The sequence below is a fragment of the Cimex lectularius genome, unplaced genomic scaffold, assembly GCF_000648675.2.
Source record: "Cimex lectularius strain Harlan isolate CLEC.00 unplaced genomic scaffold, Clec_2.1 scaffold165, whole genome shotgun sequence".
Classification (NCBI taxonomy): domain Eukaryota; kingdom Metazoa; phylum Arthropoda; class Insecta; order Hemiptera; family Cimicidae; genus Cimex; species Cimex lectularius.
This window is the reverse complement of record NW_019392863.1, coordinates 661667-689178: the sequence shown is the minus strand read 5'-3', so window position 1 is coordinate 689178 and position 27512 is coordinate 661667. Positions and strand designations below refer to the sequence as shown.

Below are 27512 nucleotides of genomic sequence, written 5' to 3'. Positions count from 1 at the left end.
TCATCTTCAGGGCTCAAAGTGTTTGTTTTCTGCGTAATTGTGCATTGTGTGTCGTGTTGAGAGTGCCCAAGTTGGGATCGAAACGTCACACCAGACCGTATCTCACGATCTCCAAATAATAATAAATATTTGTTTATGGTATGTTTTAAATTTGGAATATCAATTAGAGGTAAACACACTTAATCATTCATCCAAAACAAGAATAAAGGATTTTTCATTGCTTAGTTTTTTGGTATTTAAAATGTTTATTCAGTCTCATTTGAATTCTGAAGCAATAAACTATTTAGTTTTCATTTTTTTCTTAATTTCAATTTTTAAACTTAAAAATGCCACTTCAGTGCTGAGGATGTTGCGCGTGGTGTGGTACGTTTTGATGATGGACGTTCCAACAGTGCGGCTATTGCCATGGGAGTTCCCTACGAAACACTGCGAGACGCCGTTAAACGTTTTCCAGAAACTGGATCCTACCATAGAAGTCCCGGTTCTGGACGCTCTAGGGTAACAGAACCAGAGGACGACCGTTGTTTGACTTTGAGAATTTTGCGAAACCGGCACCTTACTGTTGTACCCTTTACAGCGATACTATAACCTGTCATACAACTCTCTCACCCTTTAAGCGATTCATCAGGTCCAGGAAATTCGAGGGGTCCAAATTTCTGAACGCACTGCTAGAAGAAGATTAAAGCTCTTCGCCCCGTGGACCAGAACACACAGAGTTGCACGGCTCCCATTTGCTCGAGAACACATCCATTGGTCTTTAGACGATTGGTCCGCTGTACTTTTTACAGATGAGTGTAGATTTGCTCTACGAATTCCAGATGGCGTGAAAGAGTGTGGAGAATGCGAAATGAAAGGTACGAAGCCTGTACTTTTTCCCAGAGCCGACCTTTTCAATGTAGCTGTGGTGCGGGAGGGAATTCAAATGAAGGGTCGCATAGAGTTGGTTGTTGTTCGTGGAGTGTCTTTGACGGTCACTCGCTATGTGGATGAAATTTTGGGACATAATGCGTTCCCTACCCTCGATGAAATCAGCGACAATCCTATTCTAATGCACCACAATGCCCGTCCACATGTCGCCCGCATAGTACAAACTTCAACAGCATAACATTAGGTCCTTAGCCAAGCCAGCCCGTTCTCTAGACTTGAACCCCATCGAACATTATGGTATAACCTCTAAAGACGAATAAGAGCACGTCCATCCCTTCCTGATACACTCCATGATCTTGAAAGGACTCTTCGTGAAGAATGGGCTAACCTCCAGCAAAGAGACATTTCCAGACTTTAGAAAGAATGCCGAGGCAATTTCGAGATTTCGAGATGTAATTAAGGCTAGAGGAGGAAATACGCGATATGGAAATGTTAATTAAAAATCTAAAACAAATTTTATATGTCCGTTTTTTTTCGTTTTTCATATTCCTTAGAGCAATTTATAGTATTTTTTTACTTTTTTAGACAAAGACTCAATTACTAAACGTTAAAAACCGTGCAACTTTGATTAATATATAAAAATATATACAAATCAAGTTATATTACAAGTGGGTGGAATTTTTTGCCTGCCAGTGTATTATTATAAAGACCGGTATTTCTCAAGGACATATTCTGGCACGACTCTTTTACATGACCTGCAGAGATTACCCTTTACAGCGATACTATAACCTGTCATACAACTCTCTCACCCTTAGCTTGAAGAATCAAGGTATACGAAAACAAATCCTACAATAAAGTATTTATCTAAAATAAATAACCAACTTTTCTTCTAGTACATAACGACTGTACATATGCAAAGAAGATTAAGCTAACGCTACAGTTGTTTAAGAATGGGCTGGCGTAGTTTATAAGTTTAGGTTTTAAGTTTGTAAATTCAAAGACGTGTAGTAAATGACCGAGGAGGTACTATACCGAAATATTAAGTCTGCATGAACTAGTTAGGCGAACTTCGCATCCTGAAACATTTTAATCCACTTTCCACTTAATAAAAGCAGGCGCGGGTTTGATTTAGAAACCCTGCAAATTCAGATTTTCTACAGGGTTTTGTTATTTAATTATGGACAACTTTTTAACAGAATCGGTAGCTGATCGAACTGCTGCCATGGTTACCGTTATTTGGCGCTAACCCAGCACATTCTCTAAAATAGAACGGGGTTTCAGATGGACGCCAGGCCCCTGACCCATCAGGGTGAGACCTTTTATTTGTTCCTACCCCCAAGAAAAACTTTTCGCTCAAAATCTATCTAACAAAATAATCTAGGCAAAGAAAAATACGGAGTGAATGCCATCTTCGTTCCAAATCATACCAACATATCCCGGTAAATACTGCAGGAAAAATGATTAAAGAATTTCATAAAATATAAAACTCACCAGTGATTCGGAGGAGCGATTGGCATAATAAAATTCGGTGCGAACCAAACGGATCTCAGCCCTGAAAATACAAACAATATGATAAACAACATTACCAGCAAAACTATTATATAAAGAAATTCAAATGTTTATTTGTCTAGTCTCTCAGTTTATATATGTGAGTGTGTGTGTGTGTGTGTGTGTGTGTGTTAACCTTCAATACATTCGGTTATTTCTTATGGTGCACAAATATGGGGTCGTACAACTTCAAACATCTTTCCGTTTCCCTACATGTACTCCTACTGCATTTGTGCACGTTGAGACTCAACGTGAACCTGTTCATGTTAAACTACATCTAACTATTTTGTAACTCTACATCTAAACTAAATGATATGCGGGATGAAAAATGATCCTAAATGTGGCAATTCAATCTTCTTGATCAAAGTCAACCTCGTGTGGAATATGAAAAAAACCATTTAGGAAATGTGCAAATAACGGTAAAGAATTTGCATAAAAACTGATGGGAAATATTCTTTTGATCAGACACCTAAACTCTGATTGTATGGAAAATAGTTATGTAAGTAAAGGTCTTTAAAACTACAGAGCATCAGTCAACATGTAGTTTGATACCGCATTGTAAGGGCTGTAAACATAGAGAGGTTCATTAACAAAATGTTCTATTAAAAAGATAGAATAGATTCATAAAAATATAAGCTGCTATTTTATACAAATTTTTGCCTTTTTTCCGGCCAGTAGGTGAATAAGGCGATATTTTGGTTTACAAGACATTATTGCGCCTGAATTTTGAATGCTTATTGTTTTCGAGCCGGTCATTAAGTATTTAAGTTATGTGGCACGGATCAGTCTCTAGTCAAATACGTACTTATTTGTAAGGACTGTAAGTACGGAGAGGAGTGATGCTTCTATTTATGATGGTAGGTTGCCACAAAGGACTTTGTGCTCATAAAAACTAATGTTTTATTAAAAAAAGAAATCTGGTCAATCTTATTGAAAAGAACCATTCAGAAAGAGTGCAAATAGAGTTGAAGAATTGTCATAAAAACTAACGGGAAATACTATTTTGATCAGACACTAAACTTTGATTTTATGGAAAATAAAGTAAATTAGGAATGGAAACAGCTAAAATTGTTTTAAAAGTAAGGTTTGATTTTTAAATCTGACTCCTTTGCTTTTTAGAGTTGCCAATGTCGTAGCTATTTCAAATTGATGTCAAATATAATTTATTCTAAAAATTAAGATTGTCTACAGTTAAATAAGTGCATATAAATGCATCTGTGATCAATGATTCACTGCTTTCAACGTTTTTAAAAAGTGCTTATCGTCTGGGAACAGAAATTGTCATTATGATAAAGACAATCGCGTTTTACAAACTACAACCCGGCCTTCCGTACCCGCAGCACCTTCGTAAAAACTAGTAGAAACATTTAAAAAAATAAAATCAGAAGAAAAACCCAAAATAACGTCTAATTTTGTTACTTTTGACATGAAGAGAAATAAAGATTTTTACTTAAAAAAGACTAACTTTTCTGGTTGTTGACGAGACAAAAAGATTTACTGAAAACCCTGTAGTTTACTATAAAACTATAATAGAAATAAGAAAGTTTGCTTTTATTTAATATTAACTTGTATGTTAAATTGGACAACTGGCAATCACTGTTGTATTTTCGTGCATATATAAATAAATATTTCTATCGATTATGTTACAATTAATTTGTGTGATGTGTTCTCTTAGCTCAATGTTGAAAAATGTTTACCGTTTAATGTATTGGGTTGTCCGGAAAATAATGCAGGATTTTGGTATTAAACAAAAAAAAGAAACTAGTTACTTTAAAGCAATGTTCTTTAATCAAAATAATTTCCCATACTCTCAATACATTTCTCCCAACGTGTTGGTAACTTANATTCATACAAATGAGTAATCCTGTAAACGTAAACAGAATATTTTATATAGATTTTTTTTAATGAAAACTTAAAATCCTGCATTATTTTCCGGACAACCCGATATATATGTTAAATCACAGTTGACAGTTAAGTTGTTAAACTTTTCGCGTTACGTAACATGTTTGCCTTGAAAGTGTTTCTCATCCAGATCGAATTGTACAAGACTAGTTTTCTCCAGATATGTTGAAAGTTTTATAAATGAAAAGTGCCTTGGATAGTTAAATCTAATAATCTATATTGGATTCGGTTGTAATTTTAACTATGAACTTTACGGTTAAGCTATTAAAATTATCCTACATATGTCGGTCAGTACGATTTCTTGTAAAATATGTTAACTTTTTCAAATTAAACTCAAATGAAATAATTTAAACAAAAGACATTTATTCGTGCAAAGCACGAAAAAAGACATATATCATCATGTAGGTCTGTTCTAGAAAAACAATCTTTAACGGCCAATATCTACTCTAATCGGCCCATAAAATGCGTATCGGCCGACATTCTGATCCATGTGTGCACAATATATACAGGCTACCGCATAAGTTGAAAGAAGAGTAGAGTGAAAGTCAACGGTCCATATAGAAACTAGGGCCTTTCCATTTCGTTGATCTTGGCCCGTTATTTATTATTATTCTGAGTTGGAAGGGAAAGTGAAACTTGTTCAATCGAACTTTTGACGACCAGCTGATGAGATAACCTTTTTAAGATTTTGTTCCACATCACTCCTCCGGAGTATGTGACGAGGGAAACGATCATTTTATAAAAGTTTTAAATAAATTTCAAAAATGCGAGAGTTGTTCTAGATTGTCTTATGATTATTCTCGAATAAGAAAGAAAATTAATTTAAATGTTAACTTTTTCAAGGTAGGCATCGTTTAAATGTATAGTAAAAACTTGTAATTTTATCGACTATTTAATTTCTTAGTTCAAAACAAAATAAGCATTAGTATTTTCTTCGTCGTGATGTTACGAGAGAAAATTTAATTTAATTAAAATTGCTATTTTGATTATAGTCAATAATGATAAAAATCCCTATGTGTCAGTGGCGTTTGACAGGAAATCTTTTGACATTTTTACGGTTGAATTTAATATAATATTATTGCATGTTTTACCAATTACTTGTGAAAATATTTTATTAATGAGGGCTATATTAAATACGAAAACTTGCAAGATATTAGTTCAGAAGTTTCCAATTCAAAGCAATTGTTTATTATAAAATTCAAACTTCTCGTGTTTAATCAATTTATTCAAAACATTGAACAAAGTAGATGGCTATTATGTGTTCATAATAAAACTTAGCCGGTCTTTCTAAGCTAATGATTTAAAAGGTGCGACCAATCTGTTGCCATCATTGAGAATGAATTGATTTTCTGAGCTGACAATTTATAGTTTAAAGTTGGACTTCTTTACTCAGGACTTAAAATAAAATAGTCTATCTTCTAATCTGATAATTCAAAGAGAGTAGGTCTTCTTAGCTTATAATGTGTAGTTTAACGTTGGCCTTTCGTACTCAGAGCCATAAATAATGAATTGGTCTTCTGATCTGATATTTTAAATCATTGGCCTATTCTACGTCTATAATTCAAAATCAGCTGCTCCTCTGATTGTAAGCTGATGACTTAACTATCAAACTGGATTTTCGTGCTCAGAGATTTAACAACACATCTATCTTACGAAGCGGACAATTTGATGTACAGGACTGGGCTATGCTAAAAAAATTACTGAGCTGGCCTGCCTATGCTTATTTTTTTAAGTACTGAACTGATCTTTTAAGATTATAATTAAAGAAAGCTTTTACGTGGATTTTTCACCTCTGTACTTTTTTTGTTTTAAATTAACTGAATATTACAATTACTTACAATTTTGGGTAACAAGTAATAGTACATAAGAGTAAAGAAACAAAACAAAATTTTTACATGGTTTGCAAGGAGGATGTTAATGAAGTAGATTGGAGTGCAGGTGGACGGAGTATGAAAGTAATTTTTATTGATTCATAGGTGTTTAGTTCAATTACCTCAGTTCCTGCACCATTATCTATTAACTGAAAATGATGCTGCATATTACGGGAAGAAGTGACACAAAAGGTGTATGAGAAGAGAATTGCTGGGTCATCAGCAAAGGGTAAGGCTGTAAGTGACAGGAGGTCTTATGGTACACCGTCTTCGATAGGATGGTATAAGGAAAGAGCAGTTCCATAGCTAAAACGGAAATACCGGACATCGAAGTAGCTACATGGCATAAGGTTGATGGGAGGATGTCCTTGGGCAACGGCAGCAAGCTCGGATGGCACACCCAATCAGCATGAGCCACATCAAGGAATGCCCCCGAACTGCCCCAGCTTCAGGGAGGATGAACTCTGTTCTTAAAAAGAATCGCACTTCTGCTTTATGAAGAAAAGCTCATATTTTTAAACACTTAACTGAACTTCAGTAGCTGTAAAGCGAAGAAATTGATTCCAATAGTTAAATCAGGATCAGCATAATATATATAGCATTTGAAAGCAGTGGTTTCAAAATTCAACAAAATGGGGCTGACCAGGTTTGAAATTATGTTAATAAAGTTGACTTCTAAGCTTATAACTTAGGTAAATGAACCGTTGGGTTTGATTAGGTAATTTAATGTACTCTGTTTGTGAACCCAATTTTAATTTTGACCTAATTGAATCTAAAACGCTAGTTAATTATGAAAAATCACCTAACTGGTTTGAGGGCACGGAATTTAAATTTAAGAGACGGGCCGTCTGTCACTTTACTACGGATTAACGGTTAGTTCCGCAATGTCGACCCGCTAATTCAAATCTATTCCGTTCCACCCGCGGAGTAAAGTTCTTGAATATTTTTCCTCTTTAATTTTCGACTAGAAAAAGTACGCGGTGCTATTGTTGTTTGTTAAATCCTATCCAGCCCCATGGCAGTTCTTGCCATTCTCAATCCAGGATTTGCATTACTACGGCCCAAACCCAACCCAACGAAAAGGAAAATATCTGTGCGGAAAGTACATATAAAACTTTCATGATATCGCTCATTGTTATTTCTCCGAGTTTTCGATTCCAGATTACTGCGTCTCATCTAAGTCCATTGAAATATTTATACAAAGGTTTATATAAATAAATCTATATTGGTCTCGCTAAAAAGGAAACACAAGTTTCAGAACCATTAATCTTTTTGGTCTCGTCCTCTTTGAATAAAGTAGAACAAGTCAAATTTCAAATGTGCATTAAAAAACGATCTTAGATGAGTTTAATTTATAGTGCATGTTTAGCATAAAAATAATGTTTGAACTTGAAATGATCTCAATTTATTAAACTTTAAACCATACATTTCAAAATTTTGAAAAATAATTCTCAACGTGGTAAAGCATTTTTTTAAAAATTGATTTGTTACCTAAACATGACCGTATACTTTACAAATATGTGCACATGATTAATCTATCACACAGCACAACCCTAGAACTAATGCCAGCACTGCACCGGTAGAGCACCATTGCTGGCACTCAATGTGTATGATTAGGTGTCAAGGCGGTTCCGAGGCCACCGTCGGTTGAGGCGACGTGGTGGATTGTCAGGATGGGAAAGAGTGGAGAGGGCTCGAGCAGTATTGTTAGGATGGTTCGAAAGGTTCGTATGGAAGGTTTGGAATCTGGACCGGATTAGTTCGTTGACAAAAGGAATGCTAGTGACATAATAAGGTGCTTTGACAGTTTGTCTACTTTCGATTGGAAGGACTGATTGCGCTGGATATTGGAAGGCTTGGCTCCCCACAGTTCCATTCCGGATGTCCATATAAAATGTAAAGTCTTGTCTAGGGTTAGCTTTGTCTTTATTGTTAAAGTCGATTTCGGTCTTAGAAGTCTTCGTAGTAGTCCAAGTCTTGTATTAATTTGTTGGCTTTTTAGTCTCGTGTGTTTTACACAAGGCCAAAAAAGAGAGAAAAAAGTCTCGTGTGGCCATCAGTCTGCTGTCGAAGTATAGTCCCAGATATTTGCCTTGAGTGAAACTGGTATCTCTTTGTTGTTGATGTAGAGGCAAGATTGCTTTTTCAGCGTAAAAGTACATTGAGTGCATTTTCCTTCGTTCAGACTTGTCCTTCATTTTTTACACCAGTCTTTGAAAAGCTCAAGGTGTTCCTGGATGGTGGAGGTAGCTTGGACAGGATTCGATTGAGAGAATAAGATTGCTGTGTCGTCCGCGTAGGTGGTGATAATAGTCAGGATTTATTGGTAGGTCAGCCTAAAGTATTCATTAAAGTTTCAAATCCATGTGAAGATATTAAGTTTCTTTCTAAATGGCTTCACCTCAGATTGCTTCTTAATTTATAATTGTAGTTTTAAAGCTGATCCGCAACGGTTAGGCGTTGGCATGGCGCTCATCACTGTAAGTATGTCGGGTTCGAATGCAGGGCCGCTGGATTCGAACCCGACATACTTACAGATGGGCTTTTTTTTCAAAAACACCGGCACCCAGAGTATATGACCTCTGCTGTTGCGAACCCTCATTAAAAAAAAACCTCATTTCTTACATATTCTATAAAAAATGTTTTAAAATAGTAACGTAAAGTAATTCTTGTTATACAGAAGGGCTTAACTTTTAACTACCTCGTTGGGCGAACGAGGGATCAAATCACCCTACAACACTTATTTCGTTCTATTTTTAATTAAAATGCCAAGGGCATGCTGGGATTCGAACCCGGAACCGGACCGCGGTCCTCTAACCAGTATGTTCTATACACAATTGCGTCTATCCTATTGTTTATAATATAAACTCACGTATTATAATTTGTATTCAAAATCTTACGGTCAGATATATTATTTTATAAGGCCTAATCCAATTGAATTCTTTTAATTAATTTTTTAAACTAAAGTAAATAAGCATTTGTGGTCTGTTTTGTGAATAAATAACTATTATAGGTTTTCATAAATCTTCATCGCCGTTTCAAAATAAAATTCAAATCTCAAAAAATTCAAAACATCGATTTATAATATTACATTTTTTTAAACTTAATAAATAACGTGAAAGCTCCGGTTTTTACTTTCGGGTAACAATGTTGCCGTCGCAATTTGTATCGATTCTGTTTTTTACAACTGAAATCACATAGCAAATAGAATGGAAAACAAGACAAATAATTTGCAAATGTCCCTGGCAGGCTTGTTTTAATTAAAAGTAATAAAAGGACTAGTAATAAATTAAAGAATGTGCTAAAACGAACATTTGAACAACTTTTAAACGTACTTTATCATTATTCACATTTAAACCAAGTTGAACATTTAACATTTTGTAGAAAAGATGGAATTTGTCTTGAAAAATTGAGTGTACAAAGAAAGGAATTCCAACATTTTACATAAGGTAAGTGTTAAATATATGTATTTCTTGGCTCGAAGGAAAAGGGCGAATGAGAAACTGCTCTTTTTTCCGTGAATTTATTTGAATCAAAACAAAGACCCCGAGAATGCTATTCTTCAGACCCCTTGACCCCCGATGTATATCGAGTGGTCCGGTACGAATGAATGAAATATATGTTGTATTTATATAAATCTTTTTGATTTTTTATATATGTTTTATTTATTTATAATCCTTTAAAACGGATGAAATATTGATTGAAAGATATCAGTGGAGGGTTGTTTAAGAGATAATTAAAAATATTAAGGGTGGCCACTTTTTTGCCTCTCAAGATGGATGCGTCTAAATGTCAATGCCTCTGGCGGTCCCAGGGTGATTTCCCACCTGTCATTAGGGGATTTTGTGAATGGGAATGCCACACACACCATGTAGACAGTAAATCCCCCCCTAAATTACAGTTAAAATGCATTCTATTTAATGGTACATGTTTAAATAAATAAAGGATATAATGTAGTCAGTGATTTAACCGGAAAATCGGCCAAAGCAAGCTAGTTTCTATTTTTATACAGCGTACAAATAATTTTAGATTTATCCGTCGTTCATTTTCTCCATGGAAATATGGCCATGTAGATTCAAAACGGAAAAGCGATTTGTCACGGGCAAACCTAATTTGGAAGGGGGTTAAAAAAGAAAGTGTCTGTTGAATTGAAAGTTAATTAATTAAATCCAGATCCCACCCGGGCCACCTGAGGTTATCGATAACGAGCAACTTGATAGCCAACCCATTAATCTTGAAACGTTGTCCCTTTTCTAATTCATTTTGCATCAGATCTTATATTCCTAAATCGATTTCGCATCTTCTGTGTGCATTAGAGTTCAAAAGTCAAAAATCAAAATTGAAAGAATGTTTCGAGATAAAATCCATATTGGGGGAAAAATATACTGTAAAAAGATTGTACAGGGGAGTAACTTTCTAGTGTTACCATTGATTTTTCAAAAACCAATCAACCTAGAAAAAAATTAAACAGTTTTTTTTAGCATAAGCTCTACACTCAAGCATAGAAAGAGCCTAAAAAATGAAATTACTACCCTTTCAATTGCAGATAACCTTAACCTAATGTAACCTCAATGCCTTATTCTTACCACTAAACCTATCTAACCTAATCTAACTCTTCCTTAACCCTAACCTTAACCTAATGTAACCATACCCTTAACACTAACCCTACCTAGCCTAACCTAACTCATCCCTGGGCCTAACATAACGCTAGTTCGCTAACAAGGCACAAAGATGTTTCCAACTGCCACATCCACGACAACCTAAATTTTCCCCTTATAAGAGACGTTGCAAGATCCAACTACAAAAAAGTACACTCTAACCTCCATCGCCACTCTAATCCTTACGTACAAGAACTTTTCTCTCGTTCTTTTTCAAATACTTATCTAAAAAGTGAAATTGGTTATAATCAATCAAGTGTAGGTCCATTCGATTTAAATGTATTTTAACTCAATGTGATCGAGGTCCAAGATGGTTGTTCCATTACAAATAAAATATCCAGCGCAAAACTTTGTCGATGTTAAAAACAATTTAAGAAAGCGGAATAAATTTATTTATAATAACTGTTCTTAGTTTTTGAACTTTTTAGGAAAACCATAGGTGGCACTTGTAAATTGAAATCCTGTATAAATATGGAGCCGAATAAGGCGAGATTTTAGATCATGACTTTTACAAAACACGGGATGCACTCATTGTCCAAGTTCAATGAGGCGTAAAGTAATACTTTCAAAGCGCTTCATTTAAAATAAGATTAAGCCCTCTGTAAAGGGGGCTTGTCGGACTAGTTCCAATATAACGCCAACTGGAGCTGTTGATAAAAGAGGGAAGTCGGCCTCATTGGAGAAAATGAAAAGCTGCGTTATGTTTAATTTAGAATGAAAGATCGGGGAAAGGGCCCATCCCATTCCGTCGAACGGAATTAAAGTGAGAAAGCCAATATGTTTCGACAATAGGAAAGAAAATGTTGGGAACCGAATCACGAACGCATTTACTCCACGCACGGAGATAAACATACAGCATATTTACAGTACCGACGCAGTCCAGAATCAATTTCAACCCATGTATATATTACGTAGGGTGGGCGACCAAGACTCGAGGGGTTAAATGCCTAGGTAGACTCGTACACCATCCCTAAAAGGTCCGGGACTTGGTCGGCTCACGTGTCCTGCATAAATCTCTTGGACCTGTTCACAAACCCCAAGATTTTGGACCATTTTATCTCGGGGAGTGATTTGGTGATGTCCGCTCCTTCAAAGATTTCAAACCTGGATCTAGCATACCTATCACACTCTGTGAGGTAGTGCCTTGCCGATTCTTATTTTATTTCGCAAAAACGGCAAAAGGGATCTGGTAGGATACCCATTACGGGGAGGTGTCTTCTCAGTGGGCAGTGGCCCGTTAGAATACCTATCAGCCTCCTAATTCCCTTCCTTGAGATAGGTAGAGAATAGCCATTTCGATTCTGCTGGTTTGATCGCCTTAACAAACTCTTTCGATTGCCTGTGTCCGGGGGATAAATTACACTCCTCAAGGAATTGTTTTTGCCCAATTCATTAATACTCTCTTTCACTGTGCTCATAGAGTGAGGTAATACCGGTTGTGGCCCGACATACGCAGTATTAGAACCTTCTTTGGCCAAGCTATCCGCCTTTTCATTGCCATGGTGTCCTTTATGTGCTGGTATCCAATTAGGGGTTACCTTGTTCTCAAACCTGGAAGAAATCCTATTGATAAGATCTACGGTTTCCTCCACCAGACTTGAGGTGGACAAATCGTTTTGTAATGACCTAAGACTAACCTGACTGTCAGAAAAAATTCTAATACCCTTTCCCTTAATTTTATTTTCCATAAGTGTTCTACAACACACATTAATGGCCCAGGTTTCCGCATGAAAAACGGAGGTGTTATTGCCAACAGGGAAGGGGATGCTGATTCCTAATTCTGGTATGTAGATTCCTGCACCACTCTTCCTTTGATTAGTGAACCATCTGTGTAGCAGTCTATGTTACGATGGTCATCATCCAAACTATAATTATATTCACAAGGGGTGACTACCTGAAAGTACTTTTTCCCCGAAGGGGTTTTAATCTTTTTATCCCTAACGCTTAATAATTGGCCGTTAAACTTACTCAATAATTGTGAGATTTTCGATTGACCTATGTTATTGCACTTACGATTTCAGCTGCCTTCGCTAATTAATCTGTAGTAGCTGATTAGTGTTCTGACCTTAACCTCAATGTGTAGAGGTGTAGTATTGGTTACGATTTCAAGTGCTAGGGTGGGTGTGGTAAAAATGGTCCTGTCATCAATCAATTTCAACCCATAGGGATCACACAATATATAACAACCCCACATCAGAGAAATATTTCAAGTTCATTACTCGGTTCATTAAAATCACAAACTTTTTGATGCGTCCCTTCGTTAAAAGAAATCAATGTTTTTTATTCATCTCTTTACATTTTTTATAACAAGCGAAAGCACATTAAGAGCTTAAATTGGAAGAAACAAATGCTATAAATCCTTTAATTAAGTACAAGATTTTTCTTTTAGGTTTAACGATGTTTGCTACCACAATTAATATTTTTTCCTAAGATTAATTAATTAAAAAGAAAATTACTAAAGGCACTAAATATGGACGAATTTTTCCTCGGCGAGGCACCTTGGATCAATAAATTTCATAAACTTCAAGAATGTTTTTTTACGTACTACTAATTACCTTCTAATGAATTTACTTCTATTTGTCTATTTGTAGAACACTTTCGCTAAAATGTTACGTGGAAGATTTTTTTCCTGGTCAGTGTATTTTTATTTAGGAAAGGGAGAAAATCGGATTTCAGTAGCTTTTGCTAGGCTGCTAGAAACGACTGTCCGCAGAAAAAACGTTTTATTAAAAAAGGACCATAACTTTTAGTCCTAACGATGCAATCTATTATTTTGTACAATATTTTGGCTTTTTTCCAGTAGTTCAAATTGGCAGTATTTTGGTTAAAAAAACTATTGCGTCAGAATATCAATCATTATTGCTTTTCACTCAGTCTTTAAAACTATGCAGCCAGTCTGTAGTGTGATACCGCTATGTAAGGGCGAGTTATAAATCTTCTACTTATGTTGATATGCAAGATGAAAAAAAGAATCCTAAATATGTGGCAATTCAATCTTCTTTATCAAAGTCAACCTCGTCCGGAATATGAAAAAAACCCTTTAGGAAATGTGCAAATAGCGGTAAAGAATTTGCATAAAAACTAATGAGAAATATTGTTTTGATCAGTCACCTAAACTGTGATTGTATAGAAACTAGTTATGTAAGTAAAGGTCTTTAAAACTATCCAGCATCCGTCAGTCTGTGATACCCCTATGTAAAGGCTGTAAACATGGAGAGGTATTATGCTTATAATTATGTTGCTGAAGATGCTGCAAAGGATTTGCAATTAACAAAATGTTCTATTAAAAAAGAAACTTCCATGATTTTTACTTATAAGAATATTGTACAGCTACTATATTGTACAGATTGTTGCCTTTTTTCCGGCCAATAGGTGAATTTGGCGATATTTTGGTTTACAATAAATTATTACGCCTGAATTTCGAATGCTTATTGTGTTCGAGCAGGCCATTAAAATTATGCGGCAGAGATCAGTCTCTAGTCAAATACTTATTTGTAAGGATTGTAAGTACGGAGAGGAGCTTCTATTTATGACGGTGAGCTTCTATTATGACAATGGACTTCGTGCTCAGCAAAACTAATGCTTTACTAAAAAAGAAACGTATAAGAGTTTTAGTTAACGATATAATCTATTATTTTAAACAAGCACCTTTGTAACACGTAAGTAAATACATGAAAACGGAAAATGAGTTAAGTCCAATTATTTTATATTTATATTAATTGTTTATGAATGTAGGGCCTTCAGGAAGACATAAATGCCGAAAGCATGGTGGGAGTGTCAACAATTGTCATTCTTGGATCTCATCTCTTATCCCAAAACATAATATTAATCAGCTGGACAACCGTCAAGCCTATTTTGCCTTTTCTTCCAGCCTATATTTGAATTTGGTGATATTTTAGTTCTGAATGAAATCCATTACGTCGGAATTTCGAATGTGTATTGCTTTTGAGCCAGACTTTTAAAGCTATGCGACACGGATCAGTATATAGTCAGCGACCGCTGTGTAAAGGTTATAAGCAGGGAAAGGCATGATGCTTCTACTTACGTCAACGAAAAAGGGAGACTGCAGACATGGGATCACCGATTTTTATGAAATATTTTTTGGTGGTACTAGGCCTACAAATATAAGCCAAGTGTCCATTCATACCAATACACCCTGGAAGCCTAGAAAAAAAAAAGTTTTAAGAATTTCCACTATTTTTTTATGTGGTTTTCTGTCTTTCTTGTTCACGGTTAACTTGGAATTAGCGACTAAAACGAAAAGACTTAAACAGATGGTTGTTACAAACTTACAGGATGACAATCCATGCTCTCGATGAAAAAAACTTAACAAATCACACAGTACTACAATCGATTTTGACATACATAGAACAGAGATAAAATGCTAAACATTCCAGTAACCAACGTTTGCAAATCCTTTAAATTCAATGTAAAAACTCTGTATTTTGTCGCTAATATTATCCTACACACCTTAAACTACCTTAAACCTTAAAATACCACTTAACTAAAAATTAATTCCCCACAAATTTATCAAGACCTAATCCCTACAACTCTATTAAACGACTTAAGCAGAAATCGTTAACAATATAAGCTATTAACAAGTAACTTTGAAACACATAAGTAAATACATGAAAATGGAAAATGAGAGTTATTTTAAGTCCAATTATTATATATTTATATTTATATTAATTATTGTTTATAAATGTAGAGCCTTCAGGAAGACAAGACAATTATTTCTGAGGAATAATATTTGCCCTTGTCCAATCTCTATTATTATCTAGAGCTCTTGTTACGCTTAAAAGCTTAAGGTTTTTATCAGATCCGAAAGGTTTGTTCAGGACTGCTGTGTGTATCCTTCAGGCCTAGCTTTTCTTGTCCCAGGATTGGAAACCTAAGCCTGTTGTTGTTTTTATTGTTTTTTCTTGCAATTTTTTAATTTATTCTGTTCAAGCTTATTTTGGATACTGTTCCGGATTCGTACGCCTACCGAGTCTGCAATATCCAGTCAGCAGACCTACTCTATCTAATCACACGTCCTACGTTAGTAGTTCTGTTAGTTCCGTTAATTGCTGTGATGGTCCTTTGATGAGCTTTTTTAAATGCTTCTGTTTTGACCCCCGGTTCTTAACCCATTGTTTTCTGAAACTACGTTTTTGGCAATTTGGTTTCCCGCAAAATAGGTGTCCTGATCGAACTTTCCTTGGGCGAATTATAGAGCTCCTAGAGGCTCCTCTGCCCAGTATGCACGGGTACCAATACAGGGGAAATTTTGTTGTTGTCCTCAATGTCTGACTCCACCTAGATGCAAACCCAAACAGCTCTGGACTTAACCGAATAGTAGTTGCCTTAGTGCCATCGGTTGTTTCGATATATATAATATTCGAGAAGATATTCCTTTGTAATGCCCAGCCTTGTCACAGTTTTCAAAATTTTCAGCATCCGCCAGAAAGATAATAGAATATTGCTCAAACAGTGGCTCATGGATCTACTCGGCCCCTAATTCTCAGCAGCGAGAGGGTCAGCCTTGGCTGGTTTCTCATCACATGTGAGCAGTGTTGAGCGTAGTGCCAGTGACATGACCGAGTGAATATCATAGTACAAATTTGTAAGCTGAATGAATTTATATACAAGATACAAATAATCTGTTTTTTTACATAGAATATCCGACGTTGTATTGTTGAATTTTCCTTTGAAATTGTATGCTGTATAAACCTTGCCTATAGCCATATCATCTAAAATTATTTAAAATTCACGTTTTTATTTCATCAACCGTCAAGAGCCATTTTTCCAACTAGCCAACAAATTTTCTGCATTTATTAATTTAATTTTGAAAGTATTTCAACAAACTCCGCAGGGTGCCACTGTAGCTACAGGAATCAACCCTTATGAAAAAAACAAAAACTGGAAAGCCTAAGGTTCGTGGAAAGTTTCAGGACGTAAATCAACACCAGCTATAGATTATAATAAAAATTTAAATAAAGCCTCAACCCTTTGGGGGAGGATGGAAAAAACCACTTACCCCCCCCCCGTTTTGTTAGGCATGAAAATACTGAAATTAAGGTGTACCCGTCTTAATTTACCTTTCAAAAAACCTCCACACCGCTGCATAAAATTCCATAAATTATAATTGATTGATAAATTTAAACAAAATTAAATTATGGATATATAAACTTTAAATTTAATAAACCGTAATTAGAGTAAACTAAGATCCACCATTAAGAAATAATTTCATGTTTTAACTAACCATCAATCAATCATTATATTATGATGGGCATTTTATTCTCCAGATACTCAGATCACAAAAACTGTTTGTAAAATAATCATGCTGTATCCCCCAAAATCATTTGTGATCAAATGATAATTATTCAAAACATATTTCTTGAGATTGTTTTGACTGCTATACCTAAATATTACACATTACACGCATATTCGTACACATGCTAAATAGGCGCATTTATAGCAGTTTAAATATTTTGAAGGTCATTCTTTTTGTTGTTTCAATTTCTCATTTCCTACGGAGCCAAGGATTATTAATCAGTATATTTTTAATTACAAGTTCCTTTTCCCGTCTGTCTTAAAAAACCGTGCGAGTTACACCATGTATAGCAATCCCATTCGTAATTGACTAGGTGTTTTGTTTTGTTTTTATCTCTTGAAAAGGTAAAAAGTCCTTTTAATCAAGCGATCACCGATTGAAATGAGCGATTGGCACCGGTTCAAGGCGTACTAGTTCTGTTAAAGTTTAAATTTACGGACAATGTCACGCAAATCACCCCTCGAGTGAGGCGTAGACGGCCAATTTTCCGACCGGATCCCCTTCGATTCAGACGGAATGGCAAAGATTAAACAGGACGTGCTAAATGTAGAGTCATTTGTAGGAACTTAGTCTCACCGATCTTGGCTTTTGTATGGGGTTTGATCGATGCGGCGGATGTTCACGTATACAGATAGACATGGTCTAAATTTATTACATTATCTGACATGGGAAAGAATTGATTCACAGAAACATCTGGAACGTTTCACCTATCTTTCAAACCGGGTTAAGTTTTAATCATGACGTCAATAAGAATAACACCGTTGGTTTCCTACCAGTCAAAAATAAAGTATAAAAGAAATCAATTAATCGTGTCCGACGATACACAACCAGCGAGAACGACGGACAAAATGTTACTAAATATTGGGTTATTTACATGAAATATCCGTTTCCAAGATTTTTTACTAAAATTACTATATAAAAACAAAATCATATTATTCGAAGTATTTGCCTTTATTTTCTACACATTTTTCCCAACGCGTGGCCAACTTTTTGCCGGAACTGAAGAATTCTGAACTTCGAAATGAAAGAAAATCTGAAAACGCTTTTTGGACATGAACATCAGTTTCAACAATTTTTCCTTTGACGAAATTGTCTAAATTCCTAAACAGGAGAAAATCTGTCTGGAAAATCTGGGACAAGTCTGGAGAAGAAGATGGGTGTTGAAGAACTTCGTAGCCAAGCTCTTTCAATTAGTTTACAGCATGTTTTGAGAATGAGGCCTGTCGTTGTCGTGGAGGAGTATAGAACCTTTCCGATGTACCAATGCAGGTTGTTTTTTGAGTAATTTTTTATGCATTTCGTCAATTTCCCTGCAGTACGATGAAGAGGTCATTCACCTCTAGGCAAAAAGGAGGAGTGAATAATTCCAGCCATGGATCTTTTGGGCGTAAATTTGGTTTTGGCATGTGTCCTAGTCTTTCGTCCATGCTTCCACCACTGCCCTGACCGACGCTGATTGTCATATGCAATCCATTTTTCGTTGGAAATGATTATCCATTCGAGAAAAGGCTCGGTTTTTAGCCTGGCGAGCAACGAAACGTATGTCTAAAAGCGCATTAATTGCTGTTGCTCAGTGAACCCATGAGGGACCTATAGATCTAGCCTACTAAGGGACGTTTCCTATGATACTTAATTGTCTTGACATTGTAACTGCAACTTGGATTTAGTTGTGCTGCGAGTCCTCTGACTGTTTGATAGTGATTTTCTTCCACCTGAAGCTTCAGGGCATCGTTGTCAATTAAAGTTGGAAGTCTTCCGCGGAGCTCGTTTTCCAATTCGGGAAACCTTCCGAAAACGTAGCAAACCAACGGCGAATGGTCCGTTCATTTACATTGATGTTTATTGCATCCTCAGCTGCCGAATGACCGAGTGAAAACTAAAGTGTACTACCGAGTGTAAAGGAATATTTCACGAAAATCGCGTCTTTCCATGTTCATATTTGGAGGTTTACTAAAAAAATGTGTAATGGATTTGGAAGATCATAATTATAAACAAACGTGGAGGATTAATAACTGCTTAATTATAATATGTAAACAATTGGAAGTAAACAACTCGAAACCGCTATATCCTCCCTGAATTTCTGAAAATATAAAACTGAACATTTCATCTGAAACACAATCGATATCCTACATAAATCAAAATGACCTATTAGTAACAAATGATAATCAAACCTGAGTAAAATTGTATTGGTAAACTTTACGGGCCAGAAGATGTTTTTCTCCCAGCAAAATAAACAGCGAGAATAGGCGGACTAGCGGATGTCTCAATAAATATGCATTTGTTTACAACATCTTGCCGATTCTGGATTAGCAAAGATATACAAAACAGGTATTAAATTTTACACTTTTTTTTGGTTTCATAGAAGTTTTGTTCAAGCAATGTTTTTGAAGTGCAACTTTGTCAAACAAGTTTTTTAACAATAGGATTTTTTATTTTGTTTGTTTGTTTGTTTGTTGTTACATTCACTCCCGTAGATACACATAGTACTTGCTGCCAAATTCTCGTTGAATTGACAATAACGGATTTAGAAGATAAACTTAATCATTTTCACTATTGATCCAGATCTATGAATGCATATTAGACGATCGGCAACAGGGCGATATAGAAGTAAGGGAAAAGAAAGGAGTGAATATATTTATTAGCGGGAATGGAGTGTATGTTTAAAGTAGTCTGTGTTTAGTAGTGTAGGTATGCATGAACGATATCGAGCCACCACATGTCACCGGGGTGACGGTCCACCACATGTCAGTTGTTAGGATAGGGGTGTGTGTGTGTTGGTATGAGTGAGGACAAGTTACCTACGGAATACTAAGTGCCTCTAGAATTTGCCAAATTTGAAAGTTATGTTTTACTGTGAAATTAGCGTAATTAGTGTAGGGGAGCGGGTCATGAACTGAGTCTCAGGCGAACAAAGAATTTAGGTATCTTGCCAATAGATGGCATAAATATTTACATCTGACAATCTTAAATAAAAAGTAAATCTTTGAATTGAAAAGGATAGCGGTGGGAGTAGTGAACAACAAATGGAGACACCTCCATCCCCAAAATGCGAGGTGCCGATAATTGCCTTACCTGCGAGGAAAAATAGGCAACAGCTGGTATTCGATTTGATTGGTTGTTTAATAAAAGCACACAGAGAGTAAGTATAGAGTGGTTGAAAAGCTCTATCACCCTATATAATAACTATATCCAATTCAACCGTAGTGCCCAGTCAGGCCGATATCGATTCACTGGATTTTATAAACTGGAGAGTCAGGCCTGATACCTTCGGTAGAAATTAAAATCCGGTATTGAAGGAATCCAAGGAGGGCTGAGCAAACGGTAATTACTGAAATATCCCGAGTCTGATTGCTGTTTTTTCAGCCTTTAATTAAAAAACAAAATCCTTTAACTAATGTTGATCATGCCCTGACATTACCAGACGATAAATGACAATATAGCATATGATGTATAATCGTCGTTGTAAAACAGTTTCACCCGAGGATAAGCCAATGAAGCAAGACCGCACAAAGAACGAAACTAAAAAGAAGAACTAAAGCATCATATTTTCTTCCATTCAGCCGTGACACATAATAATAAAGACGATGCGTTCCTGGCTAACGTAAAAAATGATTCTACGCTCTTTTCAAATCCATTTGAATGAAATAAACAAGTATAAATAATAGTGCCAATGAACAAGAACAAAAAACGAGGATGAACGTTGATAATCATTATTTTATTACCTACATTATACTGATTTAAACAAGGTTGTCAACCACTCGTGACACTGGCTTTTTTATCTCAACTAAAAACCTTAATTAATTGAAAGATATTAATTGACACATGAAAACTAGTGAGTTTTAAATTAAAGAGAGCTACAATCATAGCATACCTTTAAGAATTATACCAGGTTTTCAAATATACTCACATGCAAAAAATTTCTAGTAAAAACTAGATCCCACCATTAAGTTTTCAAATTGAGATTGTGCAAAAAAATATTACAGATGGACTAAACGTTGACCATATATAAATATTCTAAGACAGCCAAGCAGTACAGAAGATCTTAAATTCCTTCACTTTAATTAAAATCTGAATTCCTAACAGTAACTTTAAATCCTGGGAACACGCAATCTATGATGTGGGTTCCAGGACGCGAGGGGAATAAGGCTTTGAGAAGTTTTGGCAAACTAGCAAAAGCAGGAGCAGCCTTTACTTCCACCAAATAGACACGACCCAAAGCATGTTAAAAGCCGTTCAGAATAAATGGATGGAGAAAGAAATGACCACACACTGAACGAATTCATAGGTGCAAAACAATCAACGATTTTTCTCAATAACTCAACCAGAAAACAAAAATCTACCTCTTTCTCAGAAGTCAGAGATCGAGGAAAATAATAGGCCTTTATACTGGCCATGTCCCTTTTAATTGCTACCTAAAAACAATGGGAAAAACTGGACGGAAACCTGCCACTCTGTCATGCAACAGCAGAGACCTCGGTGCACTTCGGAAAGGAAGTAAGCCAAGTGGAATCCCGGAAAGTGCTCAACTATCTTAAAGGTAGAGTAATTTCTACGGCTTGGATATAAAGAGGATTAATTACAGAATAGATATTGTAGGTCTCAGTGCAAGAAAGGGAGACTGCCGTCACCAGAGACCCCAGAAGAAAAACTTGACTACCAAGAATCGAAAAAATGTCTTATTTATATCTATCTTAATAGTCGTAACAAGTCATGATAAGGTAATTTGATCCTTACCGATCATCTTGGTCTGCCAGCCCTCACCATCCTTAGTGTGTCTGTGCCGAAACGCTTCTGACAGACCCACCGAGGATAGATAGAGCAGGACGATCGGTAAGGATCAAATGACATCGCCCGGCAGACACAGGAAGGAATCTCACGAAGTCATGATAAGATTGTATTGGCGGAAGGATCATACTTTTCATCTTTTTCTACCTAAGTATAACTTGTTCCATACAGTGATGCTAAAAGATTTACATTCAACAGCTCGAAAGGTAAAAAACCCAAACAATCCACTTGGAACAATAGAATAAAAGCCAAAGAAGCACTGAAATCATTCGAAGAAACGAAATCAGTTTAGCTTCACCTTACTTAATTTATTATTGTTTTACTAAAATTATTTCATATTATTATTATATTATTATTTTTAATCCTATATATTTCCTTTCTCAGATTACCTGTTCCCGATTTGAAATTAGTTGTAACGTATAAATTAAAAATAAAGATATTAAAAAATAAAAAGTTTGATAATATGTGTTTTTAATTGAACATTACACAAAAGTAAAATATTTTCACGAGATCTCCTCTAATGTTTCATTTGTATAACTTGACATGAATTATTGATCTAAAGTTGTTCGTTTGGTAAAGTCTCACAATTGAACAGTTCAAATATGGGCATACAAATATTAATATTGGTATGATCTGAACTACGTCAACTATGGTAAATGTTAAATTTTTCACTATCTTCTCAAGAAAGTTTTATTCTATTGAATGAGACTATGGTTTCCGCAAGTATTCATATTTCGAAATGAAAGGCCTAGGCTTTAAGGTATAATTGCATATAATAAGAAGATTTGATGCTTTTAAACCTTAGATATTATTAAGTTTTAATGTGTGGTGATTAGTGACCGTTAGTCGATGATTATTCGGAAATCGTGAGATGCGGTCTGGTGTGATGTAGGTTTCAGAAAACATTTTCTTTATCGGGCCAACGTTTCGATCTTTATTGAGATCATCTTCAGGGCCTGGGATTTACATTGTTTAAATTTAACAATTACATGTAGGATGTGGAAAAAAGTGAATTTATGCAATGCATTAACATATAAAATTTTCATCACATTCCACACATCAAACATTTTTACATAGTCTGATTTTTGAAGTGAAAAGTGCCGACGAAGGGAAAAAACCTTTGGTAATGGTACAGCCAGATTATCCTTTCAGGATTATATACACGGAAATAAATAGGAAAAGGAAAGCTAAATTGTTGAAAAATTAGACAATGTTTGTAAATCCCAGGCCCTGAAGATGATCTCAATAAAGATCGAAACGTTGGCCCGATAAAGAAAATGTTTTCTGAAACCTACATCACACCAGACCGCATCTCACGATTTCCAAATAATCATTAAGTTTTAATGTTTGAACCCGTTAACAAGCCCTTCCTCTCAAAACAGTACACCCTTTTTTTTTGTTAATTCAACGATTAACATTACGAGTGAATTTGTAGAATTTAAACTTTATTATCGTAAGGGATTAAAAGAACTCTTGAATATTTAAAAAACGGCGGCATTCTTAATGCATTGAGTTCCGCATTAGCACAACACGTTAATTCCGTAAGTTTCAGTTTCAAAAAATACGAGCTTGTTTCTAAACTTAGCCCGAACATTTGCAAGGAAGTTTTCATAATTGAATAACACAAGTCTAAAAATACGGTATGATTTGAATATGTTGAAAACAGGCTTAAAAACGGTTTTCCAAACTTTTCCCAACATTTTTGTTTAAGCTTACTGTCTAAAATGACATGTTTTTTGTTTAAATTGAGCTTCATTGCAAAAAAAGGGTACAAAAATACCGTTTTTTAATATAGGGTTTTTATTATTATTCAAGTCATTTTATACTGATATACTTTATAATATATCGAAATAGACGAATAAAAAAACCAAATATTATCGTAAATATGTAAATGTATTTTTAAAGCAACTTCTGCTTTGTTTCTTTGTGAAAATCATGATTTTAATTTAAGGCTAAGATGTAATATTTATAACTCCAATAACATACTTAAACTTTAATAAATTGACTTGGGTTAATAGGGTTCTAGATGCTCGATAGAAGCTGTCATTGTCAAAACAAGCATTGTTAAAAAACTTAAATATACAATTAATTAATATTTATGAAAAGTATTGGTTCAGATAAAAAAGTCAGAGTTATGAGCGGGATTCGCATCCGCTCGGACACTAACTTCCCATCTGGGCCTTACCTCTCGAATTTTCCCTCCTTTTTGCCATTTTTCAATTCAAATTCGAGAGGTGAGGTTGAGATGGGAAGTTAAGTGTCCGAGCGGATCGAGTTCACGATAGTAGCGGCGTATTTAGCCGAAGGTCGTGAGTTCGAATCCCGCTCGGGATGCTGACTTTTTTATCTCAACCAATACTTTTCATAATTATTAATTAATTGAAAAATGTTAATTGGTCAATCGGACCAAGAACTGTAGTGGACTTAAATATACAATTGATATATTATAAAAAATGCGCTCGTACTGTTACAAATTAAAATGAAAAACAAAAAAATTGCTTTTTTGGTTAAAAAAAATACATTAGGCTCGTTCAAATATTTATCTTTATACAATTGCTAGACGGACACATATATATGGGGCAAAACCAGGGCTGTTTTATCGTATGTACTATATTGAGAGATATCTCGTTTTGTCTACATTGAGCATGACTGTATTTATTAGTGCGAATGCCTAATGTGAAAGGGCGGTGGACTCCATTGACCTAATATGAAAATTGGGCTTAAGCACGGCTACGAGTATTTTGGCTTATTTTTCCCTTTTTAAAGGAAATATGGCCGTTTTATTGTATTTCCTAGTATTGATAGAAATATTGTTTTTAGTATATTGAAAGTTAATATATTTATTAGCGTTAATGTGTAGTGTGAGAGGACGGTGGAGAAGTATGTACCCAATTTATGAAGTACTCGTCCTTCACTTGAGTGAATTGTATATACGCAAGAAAGAATGAGTGAGAGTGTAAACCGACAGGTTGGGAGCTGAAATGACGTAGCTGTTGACAACCTCTGGAATCTTACTAAAGCCAAAACCCGAGGGAGGTGATTTTGTACATGTATGTGACCTGATCAGCGTGTGGTTATACAAATCAGTAATCATTAATCAGTTAACTTTATCAAAATCGCTGAACTGTTCCCCAAATTATTGGCAAACTGAACTTACGCCCTCTTTAATGTATAATTCTGAAAACGTACTTTAACTTTTAAGGATTCGAAAATCGTAAGATGCGGTCTGGTGTGATGTAGGTTTCGGAAAAATATTTTCTTTATCGTTCCAACGATTCGATTTTTATTGAGATCATCTTCAGTGCCTGGGATTTATAAGCATTGTTTAAATTTAACAAGTATATGTAGGATGTGGAAAAAAGTGAATTTATACAAAGCAAAAAATGTATTTTTTATATTCAATCAAAGTATTTCTACTCACTCATTTACCCTTCTGAGTATATATTCCCATATATTTGTTAAATTTAAACAATGTTTGTAAATCCCAGGCACTGAAGATGATCTCAATAAAGATCGAAACGTTGGAACGATAAAGAAAAATGTTTTTCTGAAACCTACATCATACCAGACCGCAGCCCACTATTTTCGAATAATTATTGACTAACGGTCACTAATCACCACACATTTTAACTTTTAAATATTTAATTTAACAAAATCAAAAAATAAAATTCATTAAAGCGTTGAAACTTTACGCAATCGATGTGGGTTTGAATATTACATCGCCGGTGATATCATTTTCAATCGGGGAGAGAGATGGGAAAGCAATAGCATTAAATCATCCGTCGAAATCGTATCACCGAGTAGTGACAGGCAAATCTCGGAGAACACTTAACAAGATCTATTCTAAACCCTAGGATTCGTGTATACAACGTATGAATAGTTTTGCTGCTTATTGTGCAATAGAACTATAAGATAATCCTTAATTAGAATTTATTTTACTCAGTTCCATCATGTGTGCCAGAGAAAACATGCGTCGAGTAAATTCCGTTATTACGTAAAAGACTATATTATTGTAAGAGAAAAAGCACAATGTTATTTGACACGATGAAATAGTGAGAGCATAAAAACTATTTATTAAATTGATAGATTTATATGATTTGTCAGACATTCCTTGTAAATCCACAGTTTTAAACGTATAACATATTCTGAGATTTTCAAAGTATGCATATGTCTCTTCTGAAAAATGATTAGTTAAGGTGTTTTTATTCATCAGTTTCGCTCGAGATCTTGTACTTTTAGAAGGTGTTTTGCCAATTTAATGAATGAAGAAAAAATACCATATGTTCATCATTCATTGGTTTTTTTATTACCGCAAATGGAAAACCGTTGCTCAGACGGCTAGCAAAACGTGTGTTTGGTATGGTTATCGTCATAACGCTTTAGGAGAAAGCGCGGACCAAAAGTAGTTTGTTCGGTTCAGAAGCGGAAATTTTGATATGGAATACGTTAAGCGCTTTGGACCTTCAACCTGGTGAGTAAGTCACACATAACCCGCACTCAATGACACAAGACATCGCAGAGATACACATTTCGGAGTAGCTGGATATGTTTATCAGTGGGATATTTTGGTTCCTAACATATTGGCTTAGAAGAATTTATTGGACCGCATCTCCATCTGTGATTCCCTCATGAAACACAATGTATTCGTTTATGACCAATTTAAAAAAAGATTGATAACTGGGGATGACATTTGGGTCCTTTAAAAAAATGTTCCGAGAGGAAAATCCTTGGAAAAACGCAGCGACATACCGTTACCAACACCAAAAGCCAGATTACATCCCAATCCGTTAATTCTAGTGCATACTGCACAATTTGTAGCGATTAAAGTCAGCAATTAACCAAAACGGAAAGCTTTGGCTAATCCCAAGGGGATTACTTTACACCACGATAACGCCTGCTCCTGCCTTGCTAGAAATTGTTGGAGCTTGTATGGGATGTCTACCCCACACAACATATTTGCCTGACATTGCCCTTTCAGATTTTCACTTATTCGGCGCTCTGAAAAACTCCATTAATGGGAAAGCTTTATTGAGAGACTTGAGGACCGCAGGAAACACATCGCTCAAAGAACAGAGGAAGTTAGGGGAGGACAGAATTACAAAATTACATGAAAGGTGGCGACAGTAGTGAAACAAAATGGTTCATATATTGTTGATAAATTTACAAGAACCTGAAATTGTTATTGCATTTACTATAGAAAAACGCTACGGATTATTATGACCTGGTACATCTATAAAATAACGTGTATATTTATGATTGGTGTTTTTTTCTTAAAACACATTACAACATCTTTACATTAATTTGAACATTGGTAAAACGTCGTTTTGCATTACAACCGTACCAATAAATGTGAAATATAAATTGTTTTATACTGTCTGACGATCCATCTTGTTATGGCGGCCAAATTGGGGATGGAAAAGTTTAAGTTAAATGACAATCAATTACAGTTCGTGGTCCGATTGACCAATTAACATTTTTCAATTAATTAATATTTATGAAAGATATTGGTTGAAATAAAAAAGTCAGTGTCACGAGCGGGATTCGAACCCACGACCTTCGGCTAAA

At 35.3% G+C, this 27512-nt stretch overlaps 1 protein-coding gene across 7 annotated transcripts in view; it reads right to left on the bottom strand.

The window, feature by feature from the left end:
- LOC106666176 (alpha-1,6-mannosyl-glycoprotein 2-beta-N-acetylglucosaminyltransferase) overlaps nt 1–27512 on the bottom strand; it is a 188971-nt gene that overhangs the window by 152638 nt on the left and 8821 nt on the right. For 6 of the 7 annotated variants that reach the window (XM_014393166.2, XM_014393172.2, XM_014393169.2 and 3 more), the window contains exon 2: nt 2359–2419. The exons of the other annotated variant lie outside the window; for it this stretch is intronic. The gene's annotated coding sequence lies outside the window, so the exon portion shown is untranslated. The remainder of the gene's footprint in view (nt 1–2358; nt 2420–27512) is intronic. 7 annotated transcript variants of the gene reach the window in all.